The sequence below is a fragment of the Astatotilapia calliptera genome, chromosome 3, assembly GCF_900246225.1.
Source record: "Astatotilapia calliptera chromosome 3, fAstCal1.2, whole genome shotgun sequence".
Lineage (NCBI taxonomy): Eukaryota > Metazoa > Chordata > Actinopteri > Cichliformes > Cichlidae > Astatotilapia > Astatotilapia calliptera.
Genome location: NC_039304.1, coordinates 44921831 through 44948272, shown reverse-complemented (window position 1 = coordinate 44948272; position 26442 = coordinate 44921831). Strand labels below are relative to the sequence as shown.

The window sequence follows — 26442 nt, the reverse complement described above, 5'->3', positions numbered from 1 at the left end:
AGCAGACTTACCATTTTCAATGAAGGACCGAAGGTAACCTGCCACTCTGCATTTATCCTCGAGAGCATTCCTCTTCTTCCTCATCTTCATCTTCTGTGGCAGGCCACAGTCATTTTATAGCTTTACTTATCTTGTAGTCTTAAGAGCATCAGCAACATTAGGTGTATTTTTATTAAATGTAACCCAGCTGTTCAACTAACCCACGCATACAAAACAGTATATTGGTGTTTTGTGTCAACAATTAATGTTCATCCTTCATAAATTAACCAAATAGCTTTACTATTCAGATGTTAAAAGATGTGACCGGACCTTACCTCACAACAGGGAGCAGTCTCTGATTCCCTTGGTAAGAAAGGAGGAATGATGTCTGATCTTTCTGTCAGAAGCGGCCATACCATGGTTTCCTTAAGCCCTTTCCTCAGCTGCTTGACTTGACGACTTGTTTGTGTTATGACCTACAACGGTGAGACCAAACCAAAACTGAAGTTGGAGTCTGTAAAGTGACACACACTTTAAATGTTAAATATTTAAAGAACATCCACTGTACTAGTAAAAGCATTTTCAAATTATACCCACTTACAAAATCACTACGTTGAACTAAAATTGCTTTCTTTTCTTTCACATAGATTACTTGTCTTCCATATTAGCACAGAAGATAAGCCACTTTAAAACAGTCATGAATAACTATCACCTACAACAATGTAAATAGTAATACAGACATTAACCCAGAAGACAATTATTTTCTCTTACCTAATTTATAGAATTCTTTGCTATGATAAAAAACAGTATTAAAAAAAATCTGTGACTAAACTGATTAAAAAGCTCATTTTTGCCAGACAGACAGACTAACCAAGCAATAATAACATATCGTTACTTACCCTGAACAGCGTTTCATGGAGTGGAGCTAGCTGTGATAGCGTTAGCATTTGCTAACGTTAACACTGTGCGGTTGTGATGAGAACTTGGACCAGGGACCACTTCATCTCCAGTACACTGCTGCAATACGCAGACTGAGGTGAAGACGTTCAATCTAAGCGGTTAGCAAGTTCTTTGAGTAACTCAGAAACGGACTTGTTTCCTGCAGCCATGCCCTTCACAAGAATTGATACACCTGTAACGTTATTACAGTGTTTTGCATTTGTCGGTGCCTTAAGTTTATTTTGAGCTGCATACTGCCGCCAGCTGCATAGGAGATGCATTGCACCATTAAACCTAAATCGACAATTCATGTGCTATTACTTATGTCTGAGTAAAGGAGCAACCAATCACACAACTGGCTCCGCCCTGTCTTTCTTGATTGACAGACAAAGTCATTCTGCTGAAAAGTCGCATTATGAAATAAATAGACCATCGGGAAAAACGGGATTTTGAAATAAAGACTGACTTTGAAAAAAGGTCATTTTGGAATATAAACGGCTGGAAATAAATAAAATGCCTCAGGAATAATCTCTGTTATTGTGAAAAATAATGACCATGAAATAATATTTCACAAAAATAAGAAAATATATATAGCAGAATGTAATATGTTTCACAATAATGAGCATTGTTTTCAAAATGTGTTCCATTATTTCACAATATCATTCTCACATTACATATCTGTGTCTTATTTATTCACATAGTTATTTATTTCATCTTGACCTATTTATTTATTTAATTTTGAACACTTTGGAGTTCCATAGAAGGACTGGAGTTTGAGTACTCAAAGACCGCTAAGGCCGGAAGTGCGAGGCTTGTGAAATGCCGGTCGATCTCCGTCGCGCTGCCCAGGTTGCCTAGCAACCATGATACTAACCGCTGTAAACGTTTCATACAGCTTTGTTTGAGGCCCTTGTGGACTGTTAAGGCTGCGTACATTAGGGCTACAGAACCTGAATTGGGATACAGCCTAAGGCTGTTCCAATTCTCAGCACCGGTCCTCTCTTTCCCTGAGTCCTTAGCAAATCTCCTTCCCACGATGACGTTTCCATCGAGGGCAAGAAAAAGAGCTTAGGAAAAGGAGATAGGCGCTACTTTTGAAATAACACCCCACGTGGTTACGTTGGTCTGCTTAGTCACGTGACCGCACAGCAACAAATCACAGCAGAGCCGGAAAAGGCGGCGGAGCAAAGTGTGTGTGCAGGAGAGGAGTCGAGCAGAGAGAGCTGCTTTTTCATGAAACGGGAGTAAAGTAGTAAACTTACAGGAACATATACCACTACCAACGTTGGGATTAATTTCTGCATCGATCTGCACACCCTTGTCTCCTGGATCGTAGCCGAGATCAGCGTGAACCACGTGGGTCTCTGCTCCCTGATCTGTTTCTTAAGACTTTCAGCTTCATCACGGAGTTTCTCTCGGTTTGTGGGCTCATATAAAGGTAAGCACCGAGCCAACTTTAATGTGGGTTCAGTTTATGTTGTTGCTGTTAAGAATAATAGATTGCTTGGTATACACTGGAGTTAGACAGTCTGTAGAGTTTGTGATTGTCTGCAACATTATAATCTGGCGGTTGCTATGGGGTAAGAATACATACAGAAAAATAGTCTTTGAATATGAACAAAGGGTGCAGGGCAGGAGAAGAGCCATCCCTCAGGACAGGAAGCCACGGGTACAAGCGTGGGGGAGGGCAATCAGCCTTTAGAATAGGACTTCATAGGGCTTTGGCGTTGACGTCACGCCGCAAAGCATTGTGGGAGCGCAGCGTCGTTTTCAGGGTCTACGAATCAAAACAAACACACTGTGTTGGAATGTATGGAACGCCAGGGCCCTGTTTCAGGAAGCCGGTTTGGAAAACTCAGAGTGAAAAACGACACTCACGGTTGAGTAACCCCGAACTGTCCAACTCGGAATATTCGGTTTCAGAAAGGCTGATAACAATTAGTTCAGTCAACGCGGAGTTGCTTTAACCCCAAGTGAAGCGCGCGGATGAGGATACATAAAGCCCTGGGGCCCGTTCTTCGTACCTCGCTAAGTAGGTTAGCCGGATTAGATTGTTGACGATTTCGCGTGATCCTGGATCAGTCGGTTCCCCGAAGCTCATCCGGGACTTGCTGCCATAGCAACAGAGCCGTAAGCGTAAACCTGCTCCCGAGCAGGTTTACTTTATGTAAACAGGATTAGATCGCGGCCACGCAGGTATGTCCGCTTCATTTATACGAAAGCAACAGCGATATTTTTCCACTGTTTCACCATAAATAAATATTATCAATGTAACTAAAGATAATGCAGCACTTGATCCTTTTATTGATGTCACACAGATACATACAGGTCATTTCCTAAAAAAGGGAAATGTACTATTAACATTCTATTACATGTATGTGATTATTACAGATGTAATTCATATTTCACAGTAGTAATTGCAAATTACTTTGTGTAATCAAGATGAGAGACCACGGCTATAAAAGCGAAGGTGGATTTGGGAAGCCTGTCGCAGCCATGTCCTGTCCGTATACGCGAGCAGCCCATTGCGGAAGGTGCAAGATTGATAAGGAGAGTCCTCAGAATTCAGCGTATATTGCGGGACAGACAGGATCCTTTAGCTCAGCGCGACAGTGTGCTCATTGAGAGATATTGATATTCCCGTGAGGGTATTATTTACTTAACCAACTTGTTGACGAGGGGGTGCAGGACCACCACCTGTCTTTTGTTCCTCTGCCCTTTTCTTGGTTGCTGTTATGAACAAACTAACAGAGTAATAGAGTATTACAGGCCAGTATTACCTTGCCAAGAGACGAAAAGCAATCTAAGAGATAAATATTACCATTCTGTAGAATACTCCTGTATTCCACCTTTACTTGTTCCCATGTTCTTGTGGGTCCTGTTGTGGCTCTAATGTGAAAGGGGATATAATATAACATATTATAATATAATATAATGCCATATGATATTGGACAATATAGTGTCATATGATAGATCTACCCTACCGCCTACTGGTGTTGGCCAGAGGGGCCGATGGCGCGATATGGCAGCCTGGCTACAACCGTAGCTGCCTCCACCAGTGTGTGAATGTGGGAGTGAATGAATAGTGGTATCGTAAAGCGCTTTGGGTGCCTTGGAAAGCGCTATATAAATCCAATCCATTATTATTATTATTATTAAATTACCTACGAGTTTGATTTGTCAGCAACTTTCTGCCAGCCCTCTCTCCTTGCTTTTGCAGCCTTTGCAGTGTTCTCTTGCGTTTTAATTAAACTCTGAAACTCCTGAAATCCCTCACTCAAGAGTTCTTGCTCTGCTGCCGGAAAATACCGAGCACGCCCCTTCGACATTTTCGCCGACCAATCAGCGGGTTGCCGATCAATGTTTCTACTATCGATGCGTAGCCCCTTTTACGACACCCAGTGATGTCACATTCCTGCGTCCAGCTGTAGTAATCGTCAACAGCAGGTGTGTTCGGGGAACCGGATTAGCGAGCTCACGGTTAGCACGATGATTTGATCTTGGATGTGTCATTTGATCTTGGATGTAGTAAGCGACGTACGAAGAACGGGCCCCTGATAAGCGGAGCACAGATTAAGCGAGTCACCATGGAGACGGAGGGAAAGAAGGCGCGGTCAATGTATTTCACAGCGCTTGAGGCCGAAATTCTGATGGCAGCATATGCCGATAACATGCAAATTCCGCGGAAAAAAGTAACACAGCCACAGCTGCAAAAGCATGCATGGCAAAACATAGCCGACAGAGTCAATGCGTGAGTGTTAATTTAAACATTGATCGAGGGATTTCCACCCATTTAACACGTTATTTTATCATATGTTATTTTATTTGTTATTTTATACATTTTATTTTGTGATGTGATGTGAGCGCAGGTGCAACCCAACAGGCCCCAAACGTTCCTGGCAGCAAGTAAAAATGAAATATAAAAATATAGTCCAAACAGGTAAGGTGTAATTGTATTATGAGCCATAGTGCTTGGTCTGTTTGTCCCATGTAAATCAATTGCAGTTAGAGGCTACATTAATTTCCTTCCTGTAAGCACTTATTGAAATTATCTGAGCACATTACAAGTACATATTTGCTTACTCTGTATGCTCAAATGTGGCCCGTTATAGCCAACAGAAAAAAAGCGGAGGCCCGAAAAACAGGTGGGGGTCCTCCACCACCACCACTCACAGAGGCTGAGCAGTTGGCCCTCAGCCAAAACAGTGGGCGCCCTGTGGCTGAAGGCATCTCTGCGGGGACATCCTCTGAGTCAATAACCCCGCAAGACACAAGTGCCGACATAAGGGGTAAATTCAAAATAATACATGATGTGCATACATCCTTTCTTCACAGTCACCTTTGCAGTGCGACACATTCATTTGATAAACTCTTTACCATAATGAATTATTTTGTAGTGAAGTTATTTTCCGACTGATTTTGCCTTCCCTCAGCCTTGGTTGTCTTTGAGAGCATAATGACAATGAAGTGTAAGGTGCTTGGTATGTTTGTTAATTGCCATTTGGTCCCTTGTAAGTTATAAGTGACCTGTATAAACCTCATATTCTATCAGTTGATGGTGATGGTGTACTGCATCTGGTGCAGCCTCCTGTTGAGCCAGACCAACATGCAGTTGTGAGTAATACTCCACAGATTATATGAGTGTACAGTAGAACAGCAATGTTGTTTATTTCTTTACTACAGGAAAATAATGAAGAAACATTGACAGCTGTTACAGAGGAGGAAGCAACAGAGACACTTTATGAGGTTTACATCTTTTAATACTTTGTGTACAGGAAATACAGGCGACCAATAAAGCCAGTTGAACAAAAAATCTGTTTATTCTTCTTTCAACATGTTGAGGTGATGGGTCAAAAGAAATGATTGTGACATATGGTGTCTCTGACTGCTCTTCCATCTTGTATGTCCGTGGGAGGGTCAGGATGTTCATGGTTTGGATCACTGCTGTTTGGTTCAGAAGGACAGTGTTCTCCTCTAATTGTGGCAATGTTGTGAAGAATCACACATGCCACAATAATGTCACATGCCCTTTCTGGGGTGACCCTGAGTCTTTGCAGGCACTGGAACCGGGCCTTAAGCATTCCGATAGTCATTTCAATTCTGGCTCTTGTCCTGCAATTAGCCAGATTATATCGCTGCTGTGGGCCCGGTTCAGGGTCAGGGTAAGGGGTAAGGAAATAGGGTAAACATGGATACCCCCTATCACCAAGCAAGTAGCCAGTGAACTCTCCTAAGACAGAAGGATACACTTCAGTTCAAATGTCCCTGAAGCAATTGGTCTTTATATATTTTAAAGTATTCTCAACTCACCATGTCCAAATTTTGTGCTCAGTGTACATTCACGGAATATTTGTGAGTCATGGACAGAGCCTGGCCACTTGGCTTCCACATTTGTGATAATGTTGGCAGCATCACATATGATCTTCACAGTGCAGAGAACACAAATTAGCATCCATTACTATAATGAAATAATTTGTTAGTTTGACATGCTACAGGGAACTATGTACCTGTACATTAATGCTGTGGAAAGACTTCCTGTTCACATAGTCTCCTTCATTTACTGAAGGAGCAATGACTGGAATGTGAGTGCCATCTGTACAGCCAATCACGCCTGGGAACCCTGAAAATAAATGTGCAATTTAAGTAGTAGTCCAAGTATCACCACATCATAAATTAAGTTTTGTTCATCCTGATACCTGCAATTTTGTGGCATCCCTCTTTGATAAATCTTGTGGGTCTGTGACCGGGGAACACCACAAACGTGTACAGGAGACGTTTCAGTGCAACTGTAACATTCCTGACTGCCCGACAGACGGTAGCCTTGGAAACGTGCTCAGCGTCACCAATATTATACAGAAAGCTCCCGTTTGCAAGAAACCGAAGTGCAATACAAATAATATGCAATGAACTGAGCGCATGTCCGCGATGTGTCACATGCGTAATATATGGCCTGAGGATGTTATCCAAATAAATTATAGATTGTGCTGAGAAACGGTAACGTTCGCACAGAAAATCATCAGGAAATGATAAAATGTCCAAACGCGCTCTAATCACTCTCTCCCGGCGGAGAGCTCTGCGGAGAATTTGGGCTTCACGATCTACTGGCTCTTCAAGGAAGAGGCACGCCATGTCCGACACTTCCTACTGTCAGGTTTCCGACAAAGGGGCGGAGACAGTCAGGGTTAGTTGTAGTAAACCTGCTAGGGGGCAGGTTAGCTTCACGGAGTGTGTCGTCATAGTGACTCACTCAGGCTGCAGCTGAACTCGCTTTGTGAAACCGAAAACCCAGAGTTTTCGTTAACTCAGGGTATACTTACTCAGTTTTTCCACTAAACCGGCTTCCTGAAACAGGGCCCAGGACTGCCATAATGAATTAATTAAATACACCATTAAATAATTAATAAAATGTGTCAATAATTAATTAAAATTGGAATTAATTAATTAAATAAATAGTTATGACACATGTAATTAATTAATTATCTGAGTGGCAGTCTGAGGTACACCTGTGCACTACTCATGATGTCAGATCAGCATCCTGATGTGGCACACCTGTGAGGTGGGATGGATTATCTCAATATAACAGATGTGCCCACTACCACACATTTGGACTGATTTGTGACCACTGTTTGGGAGGGATGGTTATATTGTGTATCTGGAATGAATTTTAGGTCTCTACGTCCAGCCCATGGGGAATGGGAGCAAAAACAAAAGTGTTGCGTTTATATTTTTGTTGAGTGTATATATATATATATATATATATATATATATATATATATATATTTGTGTACATGACAGCATTGCTGTCCAGCATTGTGTTTATCAAAACTCTTTTTACAAATCCTGCTGTGCGTGTGTCCCCCAGGTGATTAACAGGAGGAGAAGAGTCTGGTGGTGCAACGGAGGAACAATTTCATCCATTTGGACTCAGCTGAGCCACTACAGAGGAAACAATCAATGACTTCAACACAAAAGGTGAGAAAAATATCACAGTTACAATTAGGGATGCACCGATACTGGTATCGGGGCCGATACTGTAAAATGTGTGTGTACTCATACTCGTAAAAGTTAAGCGATACCATGAACCGATAATAATGTAGCCCGGATGGGAATTTGGGAGTAGATACTCATAATTCCCATGAACTTAAACGCCACTGTAACATAAGGTGTTCACAGTTGATGTTATGTGATGTAACTGTACCCAGAATGTAATTTGCCCTGTAATATGTCTCAAGGTAAATACAGGTAATTAGAGCAATCAAACTGTTATGTTAATCATAAAATATTATTTTATGGTATGTAACTCTGAATGGAGTTTAAATATTGTTCAGAGTTCTAATTTTCTGGAGGCCCGTGAAGGTATCATAAAACGGGACCTGTGTATCTGTTACAATGGAGGAGGAGAAGAGAACGGCATAGAGAGATGCACGAGGTTAGCTGAACCAAAGTGAGAGACTCGGCTAGTTTTACTGAGGTTAACTAGCACAAAAGAGTGTGTGACTAGAAAGCTAACCGTGTGAGAGCTTCGCAACAGAGTGTGGGTGAAGTGACTTTTTGTTTCAACGGTCGCACCACCGTGGAGTGGATTTAGTGTGGGACTGGTGAACGGTGACCTACCGAGCAACGGAACTGTAAGTCAGACTTTTGTGCTCTTACTGGGGAGAAGAGGATTTTTCTCCTTCATCTGGCGTGAGCAGCAAACAGGCCTGCAACAAGTGTGAATGTGAGTGTGTGTGGGGCCAATGTGTGAATATTGTGTGTTTAGTGGATTTATATAACATGTTTTGGAGTGTATATTAGTGAGTCACTTACCAAAAGGTGATAACATAAGTTGGGTTGTGTAATATAATTTGAAAGGGAATTATTTCATTTATACAGTACAGTGTATTTCATTTGGTTAAGGAATTGGAATATTATTTGAGTTTAAAAAAGGGATGTGTTGTGATGTGTTCAGTAAACGTTTCGTTTGTGTTAAAGAGTTGTCTGGGGTCGTTTCTTTACTACTGGTTAAGTTTAACTTGTGTGTGGTAGAAGTATCGTTTTTTGTACTCAATATCTGCAAGTACTCAGATCCAAGTATCGGTATCGTATCGGTTTGGAAAAATGGGTGTCGTTGCATCCCTAGTTAGAATATTACTGAAAGCTGGTGTGTTTTTAAAAACATGATAACAGCAGCTTTATGTTTTGCATCCTGGGCTCATCCATATATACAGAATCTACATTCGAATCAGAAACCACAGAAGTTACAAGAAAATACAAAGATCTTTTTTTATAAGCACACATTGAAACAACAATATCATCAGTTGAACTTGAAATTTCTTATGCGTAAAAGATTTTCTCTGCTGATCAATATTTCTTCAATAATGTCATTTTCATTACAACTCTCATTGTAGCATATCATTGTAATGTGACACTGCCACCAGAAGGTGGTGGAAACACACCAACAATGTGTTTGTTGACATGTTTGATTCCACCAATGGAGGGAGTTTCAGTTTGTTCCACGACTGCATTTCACTCACTGCCTCTATTTGTATCTCTGTCACTGCAGGACCAACATGGAGCGAGAAGTCAGCGCTCCCAGGAGGCCGACAAACCTCACAGAAGAAAAGGAGAGAAAACCTACAGCTGTGATGAGTGTGGAAAGTCTTTTACCCACTCTGGACACTTAAAAATACACCAACTCATCCACAGTGGAGTTAAAGCGTACAGCTGTGACTTGTGTGGAAAGTCTTTTACCCGGGCTGCAGACTTAAAAAGACACCAAGTCATCCACAGTGGAGTTAAACCTTACAGCTGTGATGAGTGTGGAAAGTCTTTTACCCAGGCTGGAAACTTAAAAACACACCAACTCATCCACAGTGGAGTTAAAGCGTACAGCTGTGACTTGTGTGGAAAGTCTTTTACAGAGGCTGGAAGCTTAAAAACACACCAACTCATCCACAGTGGAGTTAAAGCATACAGCTGTGACTTGTGTGGAAAGTCTTTTACCGGGGGTGGAAACTTAAAAACACACCAACTCATCCACAGTGGATTTAAACCTTACAGCTGTGAGTTGTGTGGAAAGTCTTTTACAGAGGCTGGAAGCTTAAAAACACACCAACTCATCCACAATGGAGTTAAACCTTACAGCTGTGACTTGTGTGGAAAGTCTTTTACCCGGGCTGGAGACTTAAAAAGACACCAAGTCATCCACAGTGGAGTTAAACCTTACAGCTGTGATGAGTGTGGAAAGTCTTTTACCCAGGCTGGAAACTTAAAAACACACCAACTCATCCACAGTGGAGTTAAAGCGTACAGCTGTGACTTGTGTGGAAAGTCTTTTACAGAGGCTGGAAGCTTAAAAACACACCAACTCATCCACAGTGGAGTTAAAGCATACAGCTGTGACTTGTGTGGAAAGTCTTTTACTGGGGGTGGAAGCTTAAAAACACACCAACTCCTCCACAGTGGATTTAAACCTTACAGCTGTGAGTTGTGTGGAAAGTCTTTTACCCAGTCTGGAACCTTAAAAAAACACCAACTCCTCCACAGTGGAGTTAAAGCGTACAGCTGTGACTTGTGTGGAAAGTCTTTTACCGAGGGTGGAAAATTAAAAATGCACCAACTCATCCACAGTGGATTTAAACCTTACAGCTGTGAGTTGTGTGGAAAGTCTTTTACCCAGTCTGGAACCTTAAAAAAACACCAACTCATCCACAGTTGATTTAAAGCACACAACTGTGAGTTGTGTGGTAAGGTTTTTGCTCTAAATAGCGACTTACAGAGGCATCTAGTTACCCACTCTGGAATTAACGTGTACAGCTGCGACTTTTGTGGAAAAAGTTTCAGTGACAAACAGTACCGAAATATTCACCTACGGATTCACACTGGAATTGATGTTTCCTGCTGTGATCAGTGTGGGAAACTGTTTACAATAGATGCACAGTTACAACAACACACTGAGGAGAGACCTTATAAATGACCTGTGTGAGAAGACTTTTAAAGCTCCAAATCAGCTGAAAAAGCACCAACAGATCCACTCCAGAAAGTAACTCTAGAAGTGCAGTTACTGTGAGGATGTATTGATTTTTTATCTTGTAATTTTAACCTGATTGTTTGGAAAAAGTCTGATCAGTAAACTTATGGAGTTATACTGAATGAACTGAATGAATGAAGACTCATTTTCACTCAGTAAGCTGAGTGTTGTAATATAAACAGTAAAATGTAATTGGACGTTGGCAGAGATGCTTTTTATTTCAGGCGACGTTCAGGATAAAAACGTTGAAGGAATTCCCTGATTTACAATGTCTTTGTTTAGGAGTGGAGCAAAGAACATGGATCCATTTCTCAACCCTGTCGTCACTGTGGTGGTGGGAAAGCGTTTCTCTTTAACCTTTGTAGAAAAACCTCCAATCACGAACGGGACCTAAAAGCACATCAACGTAGACACACTGGAGACAAAATGAACTACTGCAAAGAATGTGGGAGAGGCTTCCACACACCAAGTACATTAAAACTACAAGACCTCTTCCACAGTGTGGTCAAGAAGCACATCTGTGACCAGCGTGGGTCATCCTTCACCACTGCAGGAGGGACACCATACAAGTGCAGACACTGTGACAAAAGCTTCTCACGATCAGGTCATCGTAACAAACATGAACGTACACACATGGAAGTGAACTTCAGCTGTGACCAGTGTGACAAGAGCTTCAGGAATCTCAGTTCATACTCCAAACACAAACGATTTCACACTGTAAATAAACTGTTTCACTGTTACCAATGTGCAAAAACCTTCACTTCATTATCTGCTCTATGCAAACATCAGCCTGATCATGCAGGACTGAAATCACTGGATCACAATGAATCTGAAGAGAGAGAAAGATCCTCTTCTGGTTTCAGGCTCAGACTTAAAAACCTTGAGATCAGGCTCCACAGAGTTCAGATGGAATCTCCTGTAAAGAGTGTCAGCTGATGTCACACTTGGGCTGCAGTGAATAATCCTGAATGTTACATTTAGGAAGCTGCATGTATAGATATGTATATGCAATTTCAATCCTTCATTCATATTTAATCTTTTGCTGAGGTAAAATCTTCTCTTAAATCATTTTCTCCCAAAACTACAAATATTTTCACAGCAGTTGCTCTTAAAACCTCAAAAATGAACTAAATCTGTCCACCAGCTTTGAAAAAACACCTGCCGTGACGTTATGTCCAGAAAAAAAGAAACTCAAGCTAAACTGGTTTTGGGCTGTACTTCCATGTAATACCAGTTTGTACCAGAAGATGAACCAGTGAGGCTGTGTAACCTTCATTCAATTAGGCAAAGAACACAATCTTATTCACAGTGGCAACAAAGAAATGTTGAAAGTTAAAAACAGCAGCACACATCAGAACCATTTTAAAGATCACAGGTGACTACTTTTACTTAATTCAAATTCTGTTAAACCTCTATTTTTTGCTCCTCCTTTCACTTTAGTGTATTTAGTCCTTGAAGTCCACATGTTGTTTTTTAATGAATTTTGATCCACATGTTCTGCAGCTGTTTTCTTGTTGATTTGAAGTTTGTATTATGAAATCCTGATAATGTTAAAGTGTTAGTTATATTTGATGAAGTCTGTGTAGAGTTTATCTTATTAAACAGTTTGGTGTGAAAAATAAAGAAATGGTCTCAGAACAAGTAGTTTGACCCATTATTTCCGATTCAAACTAATTTAACTGTTTTCAGTGGTACATGTGGAGGTTTATCACAGGAGGCGACTTGGCTGTTCTCCACTCACACTGAAGAAGGATCCTGCAGCTAATTAAAAACTAAAATGATCTTGAAGGAAAATTTGTTTGATTTTTCTTAAAAACATGCTGTTGGCGGTTTGCAGTTGCAATGCAGGATCGTGCTGCTGCTCGTCTACAGGACTCTCATGGAGCACCACTTTGAAACTTTGTAACTCTCTCTGCAAAATACAATATATAAAGACTAATGCTGGGCAATTAATTATATAGTTACTTCTTCAAAAAAGTTACTGAGTATTGCAAACAACAAAGATTTTTGCAGCTGTTTACCTAAAAATGCTGCTAAGGGATTTTTTTAAAACAAACATTTCAAACTATTTACAGAACAATCAGGTGTTCTGCATCAAATCTGATGCCACACAAATTATTTGTGCCTCTCCAAAAAATAATTTCTGTCCACTATGAGATAAAGGAGAACATCAAAAGCCTGATACCTGTAGGCCTGACAACAGGAGATGTATCACTCCCGTAACATTTAGCAGCCGCCTCATTGTTCTGACACACACAACAAAACTATTGACTACACTACACACTAACTATACAAGATTTGCGCTAAACGTTGCAAATCTCTCACATCTCAAAACACTGCCGTCACTCCTAAATTTTCCTCTTCTTAACAACTTCCGTTTCTTAACAACCAAATGCCATGTTTTGATTGGTCGGCATGGTACATTTTTTGACCAATGGGAAAGGGTGGGGTGTTTTGGTTTTGTCTTTGCTCTCAGACGGAGAGTGCTTTATAACGTTTTCTTTATAAAATGCAGTTTTTACCATTTCTTCCCCCAGTAAATATAAACAACAATATTCTGGAAGAAAACCAAACACTGGATTTTTTTTTGGAGCAGGAGCAGATAAACAAGGAGCCAAGGTCGTAGCTTAGGCGCTGTGTGAGAGAAAGCATGTGAATGTTTAGGCTTTTTATGATAAGGTGGGGGCACCAGAGGCTATAAGAGTTTCATCATCATCATCATCATCATCATCGTTTACAGTGGGGCAAAAAGGTATTTAGTCAGCCACCGATTGTGCAAGTTCCCCCACCTCAAATGATGACAGAGGTCAGTAATTTGCACCAGAGGTACACTTCAACTGTGAGAGACAGAATGTGAAAAAAAAATCCATGAATCCACATGGTAGGATTTGTAAAGAATTTATTCGTAAATCAGGGTGGAAAATAAGTATTTGGTCAATAACAAAAATACAACTCAATACTTTGTAACATAACCTTTGTTGGCAATAACAGAGTTCAAACGTTTACTATAGGTCTTTACCAGGTTTGCACACACAGTAGCTGGTATTTTGGCCCATTCCTCCATGCAGATCTTCTCGAGAGCAGTGATGTTTTGGGGCTGTCGCCGAGCAACACGGACTTTCAACTCCCGCCACAGATTTTCTATGGGGTTGAGGTCTGGAGACTGGCTAGGCCACTCCAGGACTTTCAAATGCTTCTTACGGAGCCACTCCTTTGTTGCCCGGGCGGTGTGTTTTGGATCATTGTCATGTTGGAAGACCCAGCCTCGTTTCATCTTCAAAGTTCTCACTGATGGAAGGAGGTTTTGGCTCAAAATCTCACGATACATGGCCCCATTCATTCTGTCCTTAACACGGATCAGTCGTCTTGTCCCCTTGGCAGAAAAACAGCCCCATAGCATGATGTTTCCACCCCCATGCTTCACAGTAGGTATGGTGTTCTTGGGATGCAACTCAGTATTCTTCGTCCTCCAAACACGACGAGTTGAGTTTATACCAAAAAGTTCTACTTTGGTTTCATCTGACCACATGACATTCTCCCAATCCTCTGCTGTATCATCCATGTGCTCTCTGGCAAACTTCAGACGGGCCTGGACATGCACTGGCTTCAGCAGCGGAACACGTCTGGCACTGCGGGATTTGATTCCCTGCCGTTGTAGTGTGTTACTGATGGTGACCTTTGTTACTTTGGTGCCAGCTCTCTGCAGGTCATTCACCAGGTCCCCCCGTGTGGTTCTGGGATCTTTGCTCACCGTTCTCATGATCATTTTGACCCCACGGGATGAGATCTTGCGTGGAGCCCCAGATCGAGGGAGATTATCAGTGGTCTTGTATGTCTTCCATTTTCTGATGATTGCTCCCACAGTTGATTTTTTCACACCAAGCTGCTTGCCTATTGTAGATTCACTCTTCCCAGTCTGGTGCAGGTCTACAATACTTTTCCTGGTGTCCTTCGAAAGCTCTTTGGTCTTGGCCATGGCGGAGTTTCGAGTCTGACTGTTTGAGGCTGTGGACAGGTGTCTTTCATACAGATGATGAGTTCAAACAGGTGCCATTCATACAGGTAACGAGTGGGGGACAGAAAAGCTTCTTACAGAAGACGTTACAGGTCTGTGAGAGCCAGAGATTTTCCTTGTTTGAGGTGACCAAATACTTATTTTCCACCCTAATTTACGAATAAATTCTTTACAAATCCTACCATGTGAATTCATGGATTTTTTTTTCACATTCTGTCTCTCACAGTTGAAGTGTACCTCTGGTGCAAATTACTGACCTCTGTCATCATTTTAAGTGGGGGAACTTGCACAATCGGTGGCTGACTAAATACTTTTTTGCCCCACTGTATTTGTATAGCACTTTAAGAACACACCAGGCAGACCAAAGTGCTGAACAACACAGATCAAAACAACAACCAAATTAAAAATACCATAAAATCATTACAAACAATAAAATAAATAAGAAGGTGTCAGTTTCCTACAGAGTTAAAAGCCAGGGAATAAAAATAGGTTTTCAATCTGGACTTAAAGACCTGCACTGATGACGCTTGTCTAATTTGGAGGGGAAGGTTATTCCAGAGCATCGGAGCCGCAATTGAAAAGGCACGGTCTCCTCTGCATTTCAGCCGCGACTTAGGGACCTACAGCAGCAGCTGCTCAGCTGAACGGAGCGAGCGAGGAGGAACATGTGGCTTCAGCAAGTCAGATAAGTACACAGGAGCCAGACCATTTAAAGATTTAAAAACCAATAAAAGGACGTTAAAACGAACCCTAAAATCAATGGGAAGCCAATGCAAGGAAGCCAGAACCGGAGTGATGTGATCGAATTTCCTACTACCGGTTAAAAATCGCGCCGCCGCGTTTTGCACTAACTGCAGGCGTGACAAGGTGCCCGACCCGACCCCTATTAAAAAGGAATTACAATAGTCCAGACGTGAGGTGATAAAAGCATGAATAAGAGTTTCCAAATTGGGTTTGGAAAGGAAAGGCTTAACCTTCGACAGGCGTCTGAGGTGATAAAAAGCTGATTTTACCACCCCACTTACATGACCTTCAAAAGTAAGCGCAGAATCAAGTTTAACACCAAGATTAGTGACTGAACTTTTCAGATGAGAGGTCAAATCACCAAAATCAACATCTGGAGAATCAGTAGAACAATGCGGGCCATATAAAATTGCTTCCGTTTTGCGACCATTAAAATTCAAAAAATTATTTGCCATCCATAATTTAATATCGCTAAGACAGTCAAGCAGTGATTGACACGGGGAGGTATCCAAATGACTAAAAGGTAAGTAAAGCTGACAGTCATCGGCATACAAATGAAATGACACTCCGTGTTTACGAAAAATCGCACCAAGGGGGAGTAAATACAGCAAGAAAAGTAATGGCCCAATGATAGATCCCTGGGGCACACCCCAAAGCAGAGGGGCCACAGAGGAAGCGGCCAGCCCCAGCTTGATACAAAAACTCCTTTCGGAAAGATATGATTTTATCCATGACAATGCCAGATCAGAAATTCCCACACAGTGATGTAAGCGGGAGATCAGCAGGTCGTGGTCCACTGTGTCAAATGCAGCTGTCATATCCAATAAGACAAACACAGCATATTTACCACAATCAGTAGCAACAAGAATGTCATTCATAACTTTAACAAGAGCTGTTTCCATACTGTGAAAGGGCTTAAAACCAGATTGGAAAATTTCAGACAATTGCGAGTCGCTCAAATAATCCAACAGTTGGGTATGTACAATCCTCTCCAAGATCTTGCTTAAAAAGGGAAGTTTGGAGATAGGTCTAAAATTTGACATAGTAGAACTATCAAGGCCAGGTTTCTTAAGTAAGGGGTGTATGACTGCATGTTTAAACCCACTAGGAACTTGACCGGTTAACAGACTAGTATTGATAATTTTCAGGATATAAGGTCCAATGATGGGAAATACTTTTTGGAGAAAGCGGGGAGTAACAACATCATTTGGGGAGCCACAGGGCTTAGCATGTAGCACCAACTCCTCTAAGTCACGCAGAGAAATCGGTGCAAAAGCAGGGAATAAGCTTGAGCAAGGAGCATGCATGGCCGGATCAACAATAGGTGGAATCAGAGGCCTCAGGCTAGCAATCTTGTCCACAAAAAAGGTGATAAACTTGTTGCACATAGCCTCAGAGGACAGCAAAAGGTTGTAACCCTCCAAGTTAAGTACAGAATTAATCATATTGTATAAAACACGAGGGTTATGAGAGTTGGCCGAAATAAGTTGAGAAAAGTAGGTGTTTATCGGCCTTAACTGCCCTCTGATAAGTTTTCCAACTAATCTTTAGGGCTTCCAGGGAGACATGCAATCTGTCTGTTTTCCACTGTCTTTCACATTTCCTACATTGTCTTCTAATAGCTCGGGCATGATCTGTTAACCAAGGACTAGTCTTAGATTTACATTTTCTTACTCTCAAAGGGGCAACAACATCAAGCACAGATTTACAAGCAAAGTCAAAATACAAAAGTAGGTCATCTGCAGTGGGCAACTCAGGGGCATAAGACATAAATTTGTCAAACAGTATAGAAAACCATTCGGCAGAATCAGAGCCAAAGGCACGATAACATCGAGCAGGTGCAGCCTGATTTGCAAAAGCGTTAGAAGGAGCAATATCAAATAAGATAGGCATATGATCAGAAAATACTGCATCTTCAACCCGTACATTGCAAACAGATAAACCATGAGATAAGACTAAGTCCAGTGTGTGACCACGTTCTTGAGTGGCACCACTAACAAATTGGACAAAATTAAAAGAGTTCACTAAGTCCAGAAAGTCCTTGGCCAGGGGCTTCCCCGGACAGCAAACATGAATATTAAAATCACCAAGCAGGAGGATCTGGTCATATCGTGATGCACAATCAGCAAGAAACTCTGAGAACTCTGATAAGAACACCTTGTTATATTTCGGCGGGCGATAAACAATCGCACATAACAACGAAGGCGAGTGGCCCAGTTTACATAAACAGAGTTCAAAGCTGGTGTAGCGAGACGAAGGGAAAAGCTGCTTCAAGTCCAAGTGAGCCTTAAAAACAACAGCAAGCCCTCCTCCGCGACCAGAAGCTCTCGGAACATTAAAAAAGGTACAGTCAGCGGGTACTAGTTCAATGAAAGCGCTTAACTCACCGGGAGAAATCCAGGTTTCAGTCAAGAAGAGTAAATCCAGAACACGAGAGAGAAAAAAATTCTTCAATATGAAGGTCTTGTTGACCACCGACCTGGTATTTATTAGACCCAGCCTGAGAGGGACTGGGTCCAAAACTTCCGAGGTATTAGCAACCAGATCCACCAGTCGAAGATTTTTCTTGTCAACTCCGCACCAGCGCATATGCCGTAGAGGAGAGAGTTTTGCTGGACCATTTTCGAAAGACCCAACAACAGGAACCAGCCAGGAGTCCACCGGATCCAAGGCACGCAATGGCACCAATAGTTGCGGACAAAAGCGGCGGATGCAGCGGAGCTCATGGGGAAAATGAGAAATCCAGGATTTCAGCTTCACAAGACGACCTCCACGGTTACCCCGTCTCCTGCGTCGCTTCCGCAGATCCGGTGACGGTGGTAGGGAACGCCAGTACGGTGGTATTGGTTCCAGATAGGGAGGAAAAAAGCCTTGGCTGTCATATTCAGGCCGGTCAGACATCCGGATGGATAAACCTATTTCCAATAATGTCTGGCGATCATAGGAAAAAGTACAACACACATGTAACACAAAATTAACTAAAAACAATAAAACAAAACAAATAAAGGAGAGCGATAGACGGCGTGCCGAACACACAGGCGCCATCTTGAATCCAATTCAATTCAATGGACAGTGTTTGAGCAATGCTCCACCATTTTGAGATCTGAGGCTGTCTGCATACAGTGTCCATCTCCCACGCGTGTGATCATTAAAATCATCGTTTGACTTAACCTGGCCGGTACAGTGTTGTTATTGTGGTTTTTTCTCTTGTCTCCATCCCCAATTTTGAACTCGTAACAATCACAACTCTGTTTTTTATGTGGCCTATCAACACAATTTGAAAACTGGTATAAAATCCACTCTTTTTACGTCACTTGTTCCATCTGTCCTGCTCACATCTCCAATGGTTGTACACGTTGTCATTAATGTGGCTTCACTCCACATTAGCCACGCCACTTTGCTAGCTAAAACACCGGTGTCGGCACATAAGGACGCTGTCATAGCCTGTCAACGACGTTGATTAGCTGCGCATATACAAATTTGAATCACGTGATTGGCTGGACTATGGGATGAGGTGCCATTGTTCTAATCCCATACTGGAGCAGCCAGTCACTTACTGACTAACACTGCAAAACAGAATTGTTAACGTATTTACTTTAATTTCAATTCCGGTTAGAATTTTATTTTATGTGCAACACAGATTTTTTCTGCACAGACACCGTGCCAGCAGTGCGCAATTGAGCACACGCGCAGTTGGACACGCTTGTCCAATGCCTGAGTTGACCTGGACTGGTTAAGCACTGCTTGTCTTATTTTATGATGCTGGATTTAACCAACGCTTACTGGCAGATTCCCTTGTCTGCAGAGCCCAAAGACAAAAACGGCCTTCTCCACTCTGTATGGTTCGTACCAATTCGTCACACTTCCGTTCGGCTTATTTGAAGCCTCGGCCATTTTTCAGCACCTCACGGAGCGGTAGCTGCTTCCTCAAATTGCATATGCTGTTTTCTACCTGGATGATGTTGTTGTGGTACCCCTGTGAGAGCTTGTGAATTGGAACCAACACAGGAAAAGAGATTGAAGCCATATGTGTAGAGGAATGCGGTGACATACGATACCATACCTCCTGTTTTAACAGACAAGCTGGCGCTCTCTCTCTCTCTCTCTCTCTCTCTCTCTCTCTCTCTCTCTCTCTCTCTCTCTCTCTCTCCTTTTATGGGAATGTCTGAATTTCTATACATACAAAGTTACCTCCTTTTTCAGCAGATAAGCGAAAGGTTTTGTCCTTCTAAGGAAAAATTATCAGTTCCATACATGCCACTCCTACTGCTGTGGAAACTTGCTTTAAGTATACATGTAAATAAAGGTAAAGGATGTTCTGAATGCCCTGGGCGGTTTTTCTGTGTCACATCGGTTGAGCAGTGACCGCCCATGCGCATGTAAAAAATAGATATCTGAGTTGTAAGTTTCTTTGCCTTCTAACAACTTTCTCCTCACAATCGTGTTTGTTGTACAGTGTAATTTTTAGTGCTGTGTCTTACGCCGAGTTTTATTTTGTTAATGCTGTATAGTTTTCACGGTAGCTTTGGAGAGAAGTCTTCAAATAAACCAGTGACAGAAAACCACTGCCTGTTCTTCGAGGGAATTATACTCATGTAGCTATGATGATGTTTGCTAGTTCACCTTACATGCATTAATGTAATAACATGGTTAGCGTACTCAACATGAATTACACACGAACAACATTAAGCTACTCACGCAGAGAAGAACTGCTGCTGCTGCCATCTTCGTCCGTCATCATTTCTGCTACACTGGCAGGGCTAGGGGCCAGGACTCTACTCTTCGTGTTTTTGGGGGATGTTGCTAATTCCGGGTCCGATAACAGGCACCACACCTGCAGTAGATGTACACGGTGTGAGGTCTCAGCAAGCTATCAAATACGGCGCATTTCTCGGCTTTTAAAAAAACGCTATGCGTCACCAGGCGTTTCATCAGATTTGAGGTGTTACCTCCTTTGACAGTATTGCAGTATCTGATTAAAGCACTTGTAGCAGGCTGCTGAGTTTGCATCTTTTGCTGTGAAGTACAGCCAGACTTTTGACCGCTTCGCCTTGGGCATTTTTAATCTGTAGCTCTGATCTAAAAGAACGTACGTACCTGGGCCCGCCTACTATCCTCGGAAACGTAAAATGATTGGCTAGAATCTAAAGTGTATCACAGCTCAGGAAAAAAAAGCACTGAAATAAAGCACCGAAATGTGTGCTGCTTTTCGGTCTGGTTACTACCGTTTATGTCAGAACCGGTGCCATCATGGCACCGGATACCGGTATCCATCCCTAGTCATATATTTACTGTTTTGCTGTTTTTAATGGAGACCAGGGATATTATTGGACAGAACCTATGATCGCCGGCCAAAACTGACACTGTTATTGAACTGTTTAGCCAGTAAGACACTGTAGAAGACAATGTGATGTGTTTATTGATATGAGTAAGGAAAGTAACTGTTATGAAAGAAGATGTTAATTAGAGAAAATGAACCAGTAAAGAGAGTATATTTCACTGAGGATGTGAAATAAGTAAATGTAATTGATGTGAATGAGGAACCTGCTGAATTATATATTGAAAGCTCATGGTAGTGTTTATATAGCATTTGTTTGTGTGAAATAAATCAGACTCAGACACAATCTGGAGGAATACAGAGACACATGCTGTCTTCCTTACTCCGCTCTTCACCTGCTTTTACAGGTAACATATTTGTCATCATGGTCTTCATCATTGGGACCCGTAACAAATCTTGGGGGCTCGTCCAGGATTGTCGACACCTTGCAGTTGAGACTGATCCAAAAATGACATCTGGGACCAGGACGGGAGCTGATGCGAGCTGAAAGTTGGAGCCGAGACTGATCCATGGTTGCTAAGACGGTGGGTCCTGCGGGCCTGGGTCAGCAAGAGGTCGACGCAGAGAAGGCTTCCCTGATGCAGAGATAGTTCGTGGAGTGCTCAGGATATTAAGGCCTGGAACTTTTAAAGATATGTTAATCAATAAAGACGATTTGACTGTACTTGAACTGAAGGGGTTTCTCCATGCCCACCTGAGAGAGAAAAATAGTACAGAACTCTTTCAAGAATTAATGTGTGCCAGAAAAGATGAAAGTGAGACACCACAGCAGTTTCTCTACCGGGTGACAGGGTTGAAGCAGTGGGTCCTCTTCATATGGGACCCAACCTAACCTTAACAGTAGCAAACCAAGTCTCCCCTCGCCAATCACATCAGAAGTAGTTAACCAGCAGCAGGGTGAGGCACTCGCTACGTCTGGTGTTATGGCACCCCACACTAAACGTGGGGCAGTTGCTAAGCTAATCAGTAAGAAAGCTCTCATACATTGCAATTTGAATGGCTTAGCAGTGAAAGCAGTACTTGACACATGTGCTCAAGTTTGCATCATAAGTAAACATTGGAAAGACTGATACTTGCCTGACTTAGTCATGCAACCTCTGTCTGAAATCATCAAGGAAATTGATGAGTTGAAAGTTTGCGCAGTCAACGGGGAAACCATATAATTTGATGGCTGGGTACCCATCATGATCAACTTACCGGGGGGTGAAGACCCCAGCCTCTCCATCAGTATTCCGGTCCTCGTCAGTACCTTGCCTGTGGACAAACCATTGATCGGTTTCAATGTCTTGGAACAGATCATTGAGGAGCAACTAGAGCAGTTGATACCTACTCTTGTTACCTTGCTGTGTAATGCCATCTGTCTTCCTCCTGAGAATGGTGAGGTGGTCAGAAGCTTCATTCAGACAGTAGAGCCAAACATTACACAAGGGTACTTGAGAACAGTTGAAAGGGATGTGATTATCCCTCCTGAACAGGTCACCTGGTTAAAGTGCCCCGTTCCATCAACCATGAATCCACTTGATTGTTTAGTGCTGTTTGAGGATGATGAGGGCAACCAGGCCCTAAAGCGGTTCTATGTCTTGACGGGGTTAGTTGAAATACAGAATCCAGCTAACCCATACATCACCATTGCTCTAAGTAATGACACCAAACATGATATGATCTTGACAAGGAAGATGGCCCTGGGCACCTTACAGCCAGTTGAACGTATTGTGGAGGTTGAGGCCTCAAACGAGTGCCCACCTGCAATAACGGTTCGCAAGATAATGGTAGAGTCAGCTGGACCTCTCCCAATGTCGTGGTATCCGCCAGTGAATCTTGATCATTTGGAAGAGGAACAAAAAGAGATTGTCCAGAGAATGTTGTTTGATGAGTGCAGGGTCTTTGAGTGGGATGGGAACAATATTGGTTGTAATCCTGATCTGAAAATGGTGATAAACCTAAAGGATGACATACCAGTGCAGAGAGCATATACCTCCTTTGCACAGTCTTGTAGACGGGGATACAACGTCCTCCCATGGATTCCTATCCTATTCCTGTCTAAACGGCCCATCTGTGTCTCTGTTCCTGTCCGTGATGTGGCCTCCCATGATTTACGCACCGTCTGTGTGGGCCTGGATCCTTGTGTCATCGATTCACAGAGAGTTGGGGAATGGCTTTCAACTCTCTGTGAATGGTACTCATGGCCATTGATCAGTGTGCTTTGGTCAGTGTGCTTTGGTCAGTGGTTGTTCTCAATGGTCTTGAGAATTTGTATATTAACCCTTTAAGACCTACCATAGAACCCAGTCCGCCAGAGCTTATATTATATTTTTACATGCTGTGGAGCCATTTCTGGGAGCATTTCAAGTTGCTATACATCAATACAACCATTATAGCCCAAATTTTAATATGTCTGCATTAAGTGCATAGTAATTACATAAATTGCAAAAAAGTGCAATAAACTACAAAAAAATTTAAAATCTTTTTTGTTTTTTTAACATATATTTCTAGTTAGAGAAATTTAAGAGGCTTATCCCTCAAAACTGTAAATACAAAAAAGTTGCACAAACTAGTTTCCCACCACAGGAAATTTATTTTGAGTGTTTTCATAGTTTTATTTTTGAGATACACCAATTTTCATATACTACAGGAAAAACGAAAAAATATATTATAGTGTAAATTTGCAAAATAACAGCATATGCATCAAAATAAACTATTTCCAGCAGTGCAATATGATTCCTAAGCATCCCAGAAACGACACAGAAAGTCATGAAGTCAAACATAATTTTTAAAAACACAAGTATAAGCTCATGAGGCCACGATGGCAAAAAACTACATTTCCGCAAAATGACGTCACTTCCGGTTTCGGGCAGGTCATGCGGTCATGTGATAGTTCGCGCTGATGGACGTAGGAAGTGTTACAAACAGCTGATCGGATCGGCAAAGCGCGTTTCTGGAATATTATGTTTTTGTTGCTACAAGCACTTTTTATGCAGTTTTTGCAAAGCTATATGTGGAAGGAAACTGTGACCGAGGACAAACTGATGGCATAAGATGTAAGTACAATTCCTCCGGTTTCATATGTAAAAAAAATTATTGCGCTAGCTCACGTGGTTGCAGTGCTAGCGGGATTTAAAAATAGTTACGCAAAATGGAGCGTGTCCGCTCCTATCGGTTCTAAAGGGTTAATAATCAAGAACTGACCTCCCAGATCATTGTTACTTCAGTGGGCTGTTTTCAGTCATTATGCAAATATACTGTTTATAAGACTGGGGAATCCTGCAGTCGACTGAGACTGAAGAAGTCACATGGATGAGTGACAAAACGTTTCTCCCACTGAAAACGTTACATCCAGATGAACAGAATCAGCTTTTGGAGATTTACTTAACTGCTTGATTGAGCATGTATTAAGACACTTTAAAATTTAGTTTTTACTATTACTTTTACTAGGATATTACCAGGAGAAGCTCACAAAGCTTTCTGCTATACTTCAGTTTCTCATTAAAATAAATAAATAAAACTTTCAGATCTTGGTACATCACAAAAACAGACATAAAAAAGGCCATTCATTTGGTTTACATGTAAATATTTATTTAGCCGCAGCTATTTTATTTATCTGGAGATGCCCGGGGAAGAGGTTCATCACGTTGTGGGAAAGTGGCTTTGTGGTTTCCCCTTGGGTATTACACATTTCTTAATTAACTCCACCTCCTCCCTCCAATCAAGGCTGCTCACCGGCCCGGACAGCCGGTAAATTCACAGCCTGGTACACCGGTCCCGTCGTCTACACCACCATTACCATCTGTTCAATCATCTGCAGCTGCAATGACGCCGGAGGGACCCGCTCTGCCCGAGCAGGAAGTCAGCACAACGGAGGGTCCTGCATGTCGATGTACGGCACAGCGTCCAGCATGCAGGGTACTGTCAGGGACCTGGGCTCGAGCAAACCTGGTACCCTGTGCACTTATTGAATTGAATTGAATGAATGCTTTATTGGCCACATGCAGGTTGCCCCGCAGAGGAATAGGACACCCCCCCCCCCGACTTACACACACAACAAAGACATCACATGGGAATACAGTCGGAGATCGGCAGCGTTACAGAGAAAACACTGAAAAAATTACACAACAATGGGAAAAGTACAAGAGGAAAAAAAGAGACCTCTTCACACGCTGGGCACCTATGGGAGGACAGCATGAGAACAGGAATAAAAAAAAAACTCCTCTGCACAGAGAGCACATTAATGTCCACATCACAACATTAGAGCACGTGACAAGCCACAGGGGTTGGATAGAGGGGTGGGGGGTAATTGGAAGGAACACAGCAGTCGTCCTACACAGCGCTACCATTTCAGCGTGGCACACAGACCCGCCGTCTTCCCCCACAGGAAACAAGCAAGGTTCAAGGTTCTTTATTTGTCACATGCATAGTTATACAAGTATAACACACAGTGAAATGTAGCCTGACACGCTCATCGACATGTGCAAAAAAATTGGGGGTGGGGGGGGGGGGTGTAGAGGAAAAACATTATATATATATATATATATATATGTAGTATATACATTGGGTGAATGTGCAGTAGTAGCAGCAAGCAGGTGAATTCTGTACATTAATATGAATACACATCTGACTATTTTACAGGATAGACAATATAAACATATTTAAAATTAAAGGAATTGAAATATACATTGTGCCTTGGTTTAGCATCGAAGGCGTTTGGAAAGGGAGGGGGATGAGTGCGTGCTTATCAGTGTAAGTGTGTGTGTGTGCGTGTCCAGATTTCAGCTGAGACAGTGTCCTTCGCTCTATCAGGCTAAGTAAACAGTCTGCCAGCCAACCCAGGTGGCCTTGCGTGGGATGGGAAGAATAGTCATCACACAGTCGTTATCAGGGAGCTGTTTTGGTGGGCTCCAGCCTTGGGCCTGAGCAGCTGGCGCCGTGGTGTCCATATGTTGAATATTGTTGATTTCTCCTTTATGCGAGCAGCTCCGAATTTAGCACTCTGACACTGGTCTCTCGATCTTGCATTGGAGAGCCACGAGCCTCCCCATGATGGTATCAAACTTCTGTTCCGTGGTGTTGTCATTCTTTTGATTCTGAGACCCCACGACTGCAGCGATCCATTCTGCGATGTGATCCAACTTTCGCTCAAGGGTGTCATTGTGAGCAGGCCCCTCTCTGATGTATCCCATCATATGCTCAATGGTGTTAGTTTGAGTCTTCACAGCAGCTGTAAGCATCTCCAAGGTGTTAACCATGCTGCGTTCGGTGTGAGAGGTCGCGCCTCGTCCCATCGCTTCAATTCCAGCGGTCAGCCTTGGGGGGGTTTGAACAGCTGGTTCCGCTCTCTTATTTCTCCGATAAGTCAGGGCCAAGTCAGGGCCAAGCCAGCTCCGATCAGCAAGAACCCTGTTATCATGGTTCCGAATAGGT

The 26442-nt window shown here is 42.4% G+C and overlaps 1 protein-coding gene and 1 pseudogene across 1 annotated transcript in view; both read left to right on the top strand.

Annotated features, from left to right (window-relative positions):
* Nucleotides 1-26442, top strand: part of LOC113015028 (neural cell adhesion molecule 2-like) — a 339210-nt gene that overhangs the window by 294162 nt on the left and 18606 nt on the right. The gene's annotated exons all lie outside the window — the stretch shown is intronic.
* LOC113010469 (zinc finger protein 665-like) lies at nucleotides 7707-11602 on the top strand (annotated as a pseudogene).